Source organism: Ictidomys tridecemlineatus, chromosome 3 (assembly GCF_052094955.1).
Source record: "Ictidomys tridecemlineatus isolate mIctTri1 chromosome 3, mIctTri1.hap1, whole genome shotgun sequence".
NCBI lineage: Eukaryota > Metazoa > Chordata > Mammalia > Rodentia > Sciuridae > Ictidomys > Ictidomys tridecemlineatus.
The window spans coordinates 66,659,618-66,668,708 of NC_135479.1; the positions used below are offsets into that span (position 1 = coordinate 66,659,618).

A 9,091-nucleotide genomic window follows, 5' to 3' on the forward strand; every position below is an offset into this window, starting at 1 on the left:
TATACATATATGGAGTACAACTCATTCCAATTAGGATCCCATTCTAATTGAGCTGTACATAATTTTCCATTCCCACATATAGTGCACAAGAGTTCTAATTCCTCCACATTCTTGCCAATGTGTGTAATTTTACAGGTTTGTTTATTTTTTCTTAATTTAATCATCCTAACAGATATGAGCTGGGATATCTTATTGTATTTTAATTTTTATTTCTGACCATTAATTAAATTGAAAATTTTCATGATAACCATTCTCTTGGTGAATACTTACTTTTCTCAATTTTTATTTAGATTTTTCCCATATATATTAATTTGTAAGAGTTCTTATATATGCTGGATATTAATCCTCTGTCAATTATGGTGCTATAAATTCTTCTTCCAGCTTGTGGTTTAATTTCACTTTCTCTATACTATACTTTTATGAACAGAAACTCTTATTGAATATTTTCCATTTCAAATTGAATTTCTTATGAATTATCTAGGAGTCTTTGCCTACTCTATGCAAAAAGTTATCTTACATTGTCTTTTAAAGTTTTCATAGTTTTATAAGATAATACCAAATAATTTTCCCAAAGTAGTTGAGTTACTCTATACACTCCCACCAGCAGTGTATAGAATTGATAGCTGCCCCACAAACTTACCACTTCTTATTGTCCATACTTTTTAAATTTTGCTATTCTGATGGGCATGAAATATATACTTATATACCTTCATATATAAATATTTGAACTACTGAAATTAATTTTGTTTATGCTAGTGGTTTGGTTTCTATGCATATGGACATCATAATTATCCAAATAATCCTTATTGAAAAGATCTTATTTTCCCACTGATCTATTGTGTAACTTCTATTATGCATCAAGGATAAATACATGTATGGGTTTGTTTCTGGGTTGCCTTTTCTGAATTACCTATTTACTTTTTCTATACCTCAGTCAATTCTATTTAATTACTATGCCTTCATATTCAACCTTAATATCTTTTGTTTTTCAGGAATATTCTGGCTTTTCTTGGCCTTTTGCTAGTTTGTGCATATTACCAAATTTAATCAAATCAATTAATACTGTGGGGCTATTATTTGATTTGAGTCTAAAAATAAATTTTGGGGAAATAGACATTTTAATGAACATTTCATTCAAAAACAAGTAAATGTCTCCACTTAGGTCTTTGCTAATATCCTTCAATAAAATTTTTTACCATTTTTCAACATAAAGGTCTTCTATAACTTTATTAGATTTACTTACAGCTACCTTATGTTTTTATGCTATCGTGGAAATGATACAATTTTTTTAATATATAATTTCTAACAATTGCCAGGGCAGAGAAATACAATTTCATGTTGAATGATACTTAGGGTTGATTTCAACATTGCTCCATTAGAACTGATCTTGGTTTAGAATACACATATTTTTTTATAAATAATATCTAAATCTGTGTCTATACCTATACACATATTTAGATATTCATATTAGGTTAAGAAAAGTTAAGGAAACTCCCTTCTAATCCTAGTTTCCCAACAGTTACTATCATGAATAGATGAATTTTATTTATTCCTTTTCCACCTAGATGGGATGACTTGAATAGCTAACAATTTTTTCTCAAAGTTCTAGAGACTAGGACCTCTAAGATCAAGGTGCCAAAAGTTTCAGTTTGTAGATAGCTGCCTTCTTACTCTGTCTTCACATGGTAAAGAAGGTACTGTGTAGGAGTGACACAAACAGACAGACAGAGAGAGACACACTCACACACACACATACACAAACAAATCCCATCACAAGGGCAGGACCCTCAGGACCTAAAGGTTACATCTCCAATTCCATCACATTCGGAGATCAGAGTTTCAATATATGAATTAAGGATAAGGGGGAGCCCGAGGCAATTCATAGCATTTTTTTAATTCCTCTTTTAATTTGGTAAATTTAGTTTATTATTAAACATCCTCTGTATTCTTCAGGTAAACCCAATTTTGTTTGTTTTGTCATGCTATTTTATTTTATTTAGAATTTTTATATTGGTATGATATATAAAAGTACAACTATGCATATATGAAATGCATGAGTGAGATTGGCTTCTTAGATATCAAAGTTATGGTAGCTTCATAAAATGAATTAGGGAGCCTCTAGCCTTTTGTGGGGTACACTATGGATAGTTTTGTAAATATTAGACTTTTCCACTAAATTTTTGTAGTATTAATTAGTAAAACCAACTGATTATTTCTTTATTAAAAGATTTTAACTTTTAATTTAATTATCACTTCAAGGTAGTAAGATTAATCAAGGTATCTGTTTCCTTTTTGAATGAACCACAGGAGCTCTGCCGGCATCTGCCAGCCTAGAGAATCTACATACAGCTAGTGCTTAGTGGCCAGACTAGACCCAGGAAGATCCTGCTCTAAAGAATCAGCACACACAGTTCTTCTGCCTCCTGATATTTATAGCTCCATGTAGGTGGAGAAGATGTTCCTTGGAACAGAAAGAGAAGGTCTCAGCCCTGGGGATTCACTGTAAACCACTGTGTGGCTGTTCAAGTTTCTTGCTCCAGAGGATGCTGTCACCCAGGGCTCTGCTTCTGGCCATGGAGATGGGATGAAGACAGAGCATCTGATGACAGGCCCTGCTCAAGCTGGAGATCCACAGCTGTCTGCCTCCATGTAGGGCTCTTCATGAAATGAGGAGCCAGAAATGATTTTCCTCAATTTTTCCCAAAACATCCACACAACAGTGAGGGTCCTGAGGCTCTTGAAAAACCCTACCCGTCTTGGGTCTCCAGAAGAAAAGAATTTCATATTCCACAAAGTAAGAACCATGCATGCGTCTGGAGGAACAAAGATGGGCCATCCCTGGCCTTCAGTAGGGGGAGGGAATGGTGGCTCAGCTCCATGGGAAGAGCCCCATCGATCAGGACCTGGGAGTCTAGGGAAGCATTAGTCAGTCTCTAGGTGTGGGTTTTAGGAGAAAATGGCCCTAGGAAAACATTCCTAGGAAGCAGGGGACACCACAGTTTTAGTCCTAGAATAGCCATTTCTTTTACTCAGGCCTCAGTTTCTTGATTTGTAAAACCAGGGGGGATACCAGATCAGAATTTTCCAAACTCCATTTATTTAGTATCACTTTGATACTTTCTGGACATTTTCACATACTAACTTCAAGATTATTGACATTCCTCTTTAAATTCACTAACATGGTTTTCCTTACTACTTGCTCTGTCGTAATCAATACATTTTATAGACTAAAGGGTTTGCTATGATAGTTGTAGAATTTTTTCTGAGACACTTGGAACTGAATATACAAGTAATGGTCATTTTTGAAGTCAGCATAGCCCCTGAAATCTCCTTGCATGCCATCAGGGATAGAACATCTCATACCTGAAAATGTTGGGATGATCTCTAGATTTCTGTCTAATTACAAAGAGTCTATGTTTCCACGAAATATGATCCATGTCCCTGAGGCTCCAAATAAGTCAGGTAGGAGGACAGGAGGAGCACCCAGTGGTGAGCCCCAGAATCTACATGGTTCTTCACTTCTTCAGTTCATTGGTTGTTAGTTTGTTTCCTAGAAACTCTGAGAAGGCTCTAGGTGGTTGAGAGCACAGACCAAGAGAGCCCAAGCTCACACCTAGGTGCCAAACCAGGTTGACGTATGGTAAGTCCAAACAAGGCATAAAACCATAACCCACGCAGGGGCTGAGATATGGAGAGTCCAGCTTGGTGAACACATAAGTCTGGAGACAACATTTATCACTACCCAGTTATGCACTCTGCTTGCCCCCCCTCCTCCGAGTGGTACTAATCCCAGATGTATTTGGTGTTGACATTCCACTAACTTAGAGCTTGAGCCTTAGTCAAGCCTTCATGCAGCGGACATGTCATCCTGACCTTCAGAGAGGGGCTCTGTGGGCCGTTCAGTCACTAGTCATTTTCAGAGCTGGAGACATGTGTGGTCTCATGTATTACTATGCAAACAAGGATTTTTAGTGACAGTGATGTTATCATAAGCATTTTGAATCCACTCAGAGAGAGTGGATTCAAAATGCTTATGATAATATCTATAAATGCATTCTGACATAGATCCATTTGGTAGTTGTCACTTGATTTGGGGTCCTCCTGTCGAATTTTGTCTGGTGTGGACCAGTTGGACCATAATTAGTTAAGGGACATTGAAGACCTTATATCTTGGCACAGAAGAAAAAAGAGTGGCCTAGAATTAGGACATCTGCATAAGAATTAAAATTTGGGCTCTGTGTGACTCTGGAAATGTCACTTATAGGACCATGAACAGTAATAATACAGACTTTATTAATTTTCTAGGAATGTTGGAATTTTGTTATTGTCTGCTCACTAATCCTGCTTGAGAACAGACTCATGATTTTGAGACCTGACAGAAAGGAAACCAGGGGTCTATAGAACCTGAAAGTCCATGGTGACAGTAGCAAGGGTATTGGTAATGCAGGACCAAGTCTTTGTGGTATTGTCAGGCTGTGCAGGCTGGGTGGAGGGACACATGTAATCACGGTGTCAGGACAGAGCCCAAGTCTGTCTCTTCTAAATAGGGCAACTATAATGTATTGTCCAAACTGGGACACTTTGCAAGTGAAAGCAGACTGGGCAATTGTATAAACCAGGCCTGTCCTAACCATATGTTGAGGAAATAGTTGAAGGTGTTTTCCCTTTGTATCTATGTAGAGTTTGGTAGAAATATAAGAAAATCCATGCTGGACCAGCCTGGTGTCCTGCAGAAATGAAAGAATCGAAATGAAGAGTGTCCAGCGATCTGCTGCCTTTACCTCCTCAGTCTTAGACCTAAGACCTAAGATGCCATTCAACTCAAAGCTCCTAGGAAGCAAGAAAAGATTCTTAAAGCCTTGACCTCAGGCCCTGCACGCCTCCAACACTGGTGTTGGAGTCATTTGAATGAGTGAGCTAAAAATGACCCACAATGAAGCCACTTCCCCAAAGGCTTAATTAGTGAAGTCTCAGATTTGTAAGCTTTTCTCAGTGATGAGGTCAGAGATGCCCCCAATATTAGCTGCCTTCAGTGCAGGGTCGAGAGTCCAGCTTTGAGGCCCAAGCACTCCCAAAGAGAAGGTCTGAGCAGCCTTCAAAGCAGTTTGGAGTCAGCCAGGAAGTGCGGATGTCAGGCTAGCCTGAGGGAGACCACAGAGACCTCTCCTTACAACAGCTTCCTAACACACAGTTACTTCCAGAAACCTCAGAAAGCAAGGGCCCAGGACAGGTTACCAGTTCACCAAGCCCAGCTCCTTTTTCCTTCTGGGCATTTTATTTTCAATCTTGCTTTCAGTCAGATGGAACCATGTGACAAGAGTGCAGTCAAGACCAGTCTCCAGAGTGGAATTAAGAGGTGTTGTAAACCCTTAAGAGGTGGGGCCTCATGGGTGATCCTTAGGTCATTCAGTGTGCCCTTGAAGGGAATTATGGGGCTCTGGCCTGTCTTCTTGCTCTCTCTGCTCTGGTTCAGATGTGACCCACCCTAATGTGCTTTCATCCATTGCCTTCATCAAAGGCCAAACCAATGAGGCTACTTGATCTAGGACTGTGAACCTACAATACTGTGAACTGAATGAACCTTTTCTCTTTGTAAGTTACTAGCCTCAGTTATTTCACTGTAGTAATGCAAAGCTGCCAAATACATTGTGTTAAGCACTGAGCAATATTTTGGGTTGTTTGGTACCATCTCTCCTCACCAGGATACAATGCTAAATCTTTCAGATTAGCTAAAACCAAAGCAATAAGGAGGAAAACCTAAAGTTGAATGAAAACAGTATGGGGATTGCTCATGGTTATGGATTTTATATTTTTCTGTGTCCTCATGAGGGGGTACAGCATGAGGCAAGGGAACTTTTGACCTATTTTCCCACCCAGGCCTGCTCAAAGGATTCAGAGATTCAGACCCGCCTGCACTCCCAGTTTTCCTTTCTCTGTCAAGTGGGATGGATTGACGCCTCCCAAACCACAGAGTCCAGGCTGGGAGAAGGTCCTCCTCATCGCTTACTTAATCCCTGCCCAGCAGTGGTGCTGCTAACAAACTTTCCCATAATGTTCCCTAAAACTTTCTGAATGACCAATTAACACATGTCACTGTTTCCCAGCTCTTCTAATGAGGAAGTGCTTCCACTTGTCTGACCTAAATCTCTCTTCTGATGAAAGAAGCTCTTTCACTCCTGTCTGTCCTTGGGGAGGACACACTCACACTCTCATCTCTAGACATTTGCTGTCACCCCACCCCTGGCCCAGATCCCTGCTTGCCCTATTTCTAGGCCATGACTTCCCCTCCCCCACTGCCTATCTGGGCAAGAAGCAGTCACCGCCCTTCGGAGCAGGCACAGGGGGAGCCAGGCAGGCAGCCTCCAAGCTCTCAGCTTCAGTCTCTCTTTGGACATTGCTTCGCTGGTCCAGATGGTGAGCCGGGTAAACAAGAAGTCCCTGTTCTCTGTCAGCATATCAGCAAGCCTCTCACTCCCAGGCATCTGCCGAGCTGGGGGTATGATCTCCGTTTATAGTTTGGACCTCCTCAGTGTGCCAGAAATGCCCTTGAGTAAACACTCACCGCGCTTCCTCCAGGGAGAAGGATGCATCGACAGGGCCACGAGCACCTTGCTCCTAATAGCAGAGAAAATGTCACTCTGCCTCCCTAACCCCAGCTCAACAACCACCAAGAACCCTGACATGCAGGGAGACACCCAATTGATTCACCTGCTGATTCATCTACTCATCCCCTTTGGCTCTGCCACTTATTAGCTGTGCGATGATAAGCAAAGCACTCAACCTCTCTGAGCATCTGTTCTCTTGAATTATGAACACCACAAGATTCTCCCCTTGCCACTAGGTCTTGAAAAAATATATGTGAAAAATCTCTTCCTGAGGGATGGCCAGGCCTCTCTAGAAGCATTAATTTTCCTTTTCCCTGTTCCACCCCAGTGCAATCCCCTGACATTATCTGTTGTCCCAACAAGAGGTGGTAAGGACCCTACATCAGTCTTTGGCTTCAATGTCAGGGGATTGCCTTGAGCAGGTTCTCTGCTGGCTGGTGTTAAGCACCTCCCTCCGACTCCCTCCTGTGCTTCTCATCTGTTTGCTCTTGATACTCCAGCTACTGCTCGCTCAGGATCTCCTGCCTGCTCTGCCTCTGACCTCTGACCCCTGACCTCTGATTCTCCACCCCTGGCCTTGCTCTCATGTCGGTACCTACCTGGGGAGGGATGCTGCTGTTCCATCACCCACAGTCTCCATATCTGGGCTCCCAACTTATGTCAGCAAATGATCAAATTAATGACCGAATGGATGAACAAATTAATATAAACATTATGAAAACTGAAAAATGATATATAACCTTCTCGCAGACTGGCCAGCCTTGAATCCTCAGACTTCATCCATCACTGTAGGGGATTTGTACTCACTATTAAAAATATTCTATGACATTATTTTTCTAGTTCTAGTAGGAGGTTGTGGCTGACACATGTCTTAAAAGTCAGAGGAAAATTTTGCCACCACTTGTCTTCTGAAAAGAGACCAGACAGAGACCAAATTTTGCTCTTCTACACAGAGCCCCCATACACCAGCAGCCTGGGGGCCAAGAGGTCTGTTCCTACACTTCATGTGATTCCTGAGTCCCCAGGCTGCTGGCTGTGGCCTGGGCGATTTCCTTTGGAAAGCTCTCTCTGCATCTGCAGGAAAACAGATCCAAGTACCAGGAGGTTGCGAGCAGAGGTATGTTGGAGCCAGCCGGTGCTGGTTTGCTGGAACTCATTGTTAAACTTTCAGGAATTCTGCAACCCATCGACATCATCCTGGTATCTAGAAATAGGCCACAGTGGGAGTACTTACCATGGGGATCTGCAAATGCTTCAAATCAGGCCTTTGTCTCCCTGAGCAGGTCGACCGTTGAACATCTACAGATACTCACTGGTTGCACAGGTGTGTGCCCTCACCTCTGAGTGCTTTGGGAAGCCAAAACAGCTTGGTACCTCTGTACAAGCCTCAGCTTCCTCCGTGTAGCCAGAGGGACTCTCCATGGCCATTGAGCTCACAGACTAGCTCAGGGTCCCAGGTGGGTGGAAGAGAGGGCCTTCCTGGGGATACGACATGGAGGAATACGGATGGAATCTCCCCATCCAAATCTTAAACCCTGCAGTTGTTCCTAAAGTATAAACTTTCTCTTGGTATTTCCCAGCTCAAGAACATTTGATGGTCCCCCTATTGCTGCCAAGATACAGACAAAGGCTAGTCTCCTTCATGCGTTACCCCATCTACCTCTCTAGTTTCCTCTGCCTCTAATCCTTCCTATACCTCTTACCCCAGTCACAGATGGATACTGGTTTTCAAGCTGTTATTAACAGCTCTGTTGTATTCTGCTAGCTTTCCTATCCTCTACTATCCCCCAACAGTTACTAATAGGGCATTATGTAAAAATGTGGATGTGTAACCGATGTGATTCTGCAATCTGTATTTCAGGTAAAATTGAGAGTTCATAACCAACTTGATTCTAATGTATGAAATATGATATGTCAAAAGCTTTGTAATTTTTTGAACAACCAATAAAAAAAAAGAACAGCTCTGGTTATTACCTGCTCACTCCCCATGCCCTTTCTACTGGGGGAGACCACTTTAACTTTCAAGCTCATTTTCTGGAATAAAGACGGGGAATGTCTGAAGGGCAACCAGAAATGAAAAACACGGTAGGAAGTATTGCTTCAGCTGTGGGGCTCTGGAGACACACTTCCTGTGTGTGAGCTCAGTTCCACCGCTCACCTGCTATATGACCTCAAGAGAGTTATTTAACCTCTCTGAGCCTCTTCTTTCTTGTCTGAAAATGGAAATACAAGTAATGCCTACCCTAAGGGGGTTGCTGGGAGGATGAAATAAGTTATTGCATGTCAAAGGCTCTGCACAGTATGGGGTACAGAGCTAGCATTCAGTAAATATGAGCTGCTCTTATCATCATCATCATTGTCATTATTATTCCCAGCCTCAAGTCATCATCACAATTGAGATTCCCAGAAGCATAGGAAGTCTTTGCTCATGCATTGCTTTGTGTTTTGGTTTCCTGGAAATCTCTTCAGACCAAGAAAGTTCTGGA

General features: G+C 41.8%; 1 long non-coding RNA gene across 2 annotated transcripts in view; it reads left to right on the plus strand.

The window, feature by feature from the left end:
* The window catches only part of LOC120885280 (uncharacterized), a 69,801-nt gene extending 61,234 nt beyond the window's left edge, over window positions 1-8,567 (plus strand). For both annotated transcript variants that reach the window (XR_013436446.1, XR_013436445.1), the window contains exon 3: window positions 2,308-8,567. This is a non-coding gene — a long non-coding RNA (uncharacterized LOC120885280). The remainder of the gene's footprint in view (window positions 1-2,307) is intronic.
* Window positions 8,568-9,091: the final 524 nt, after the last annotated feature.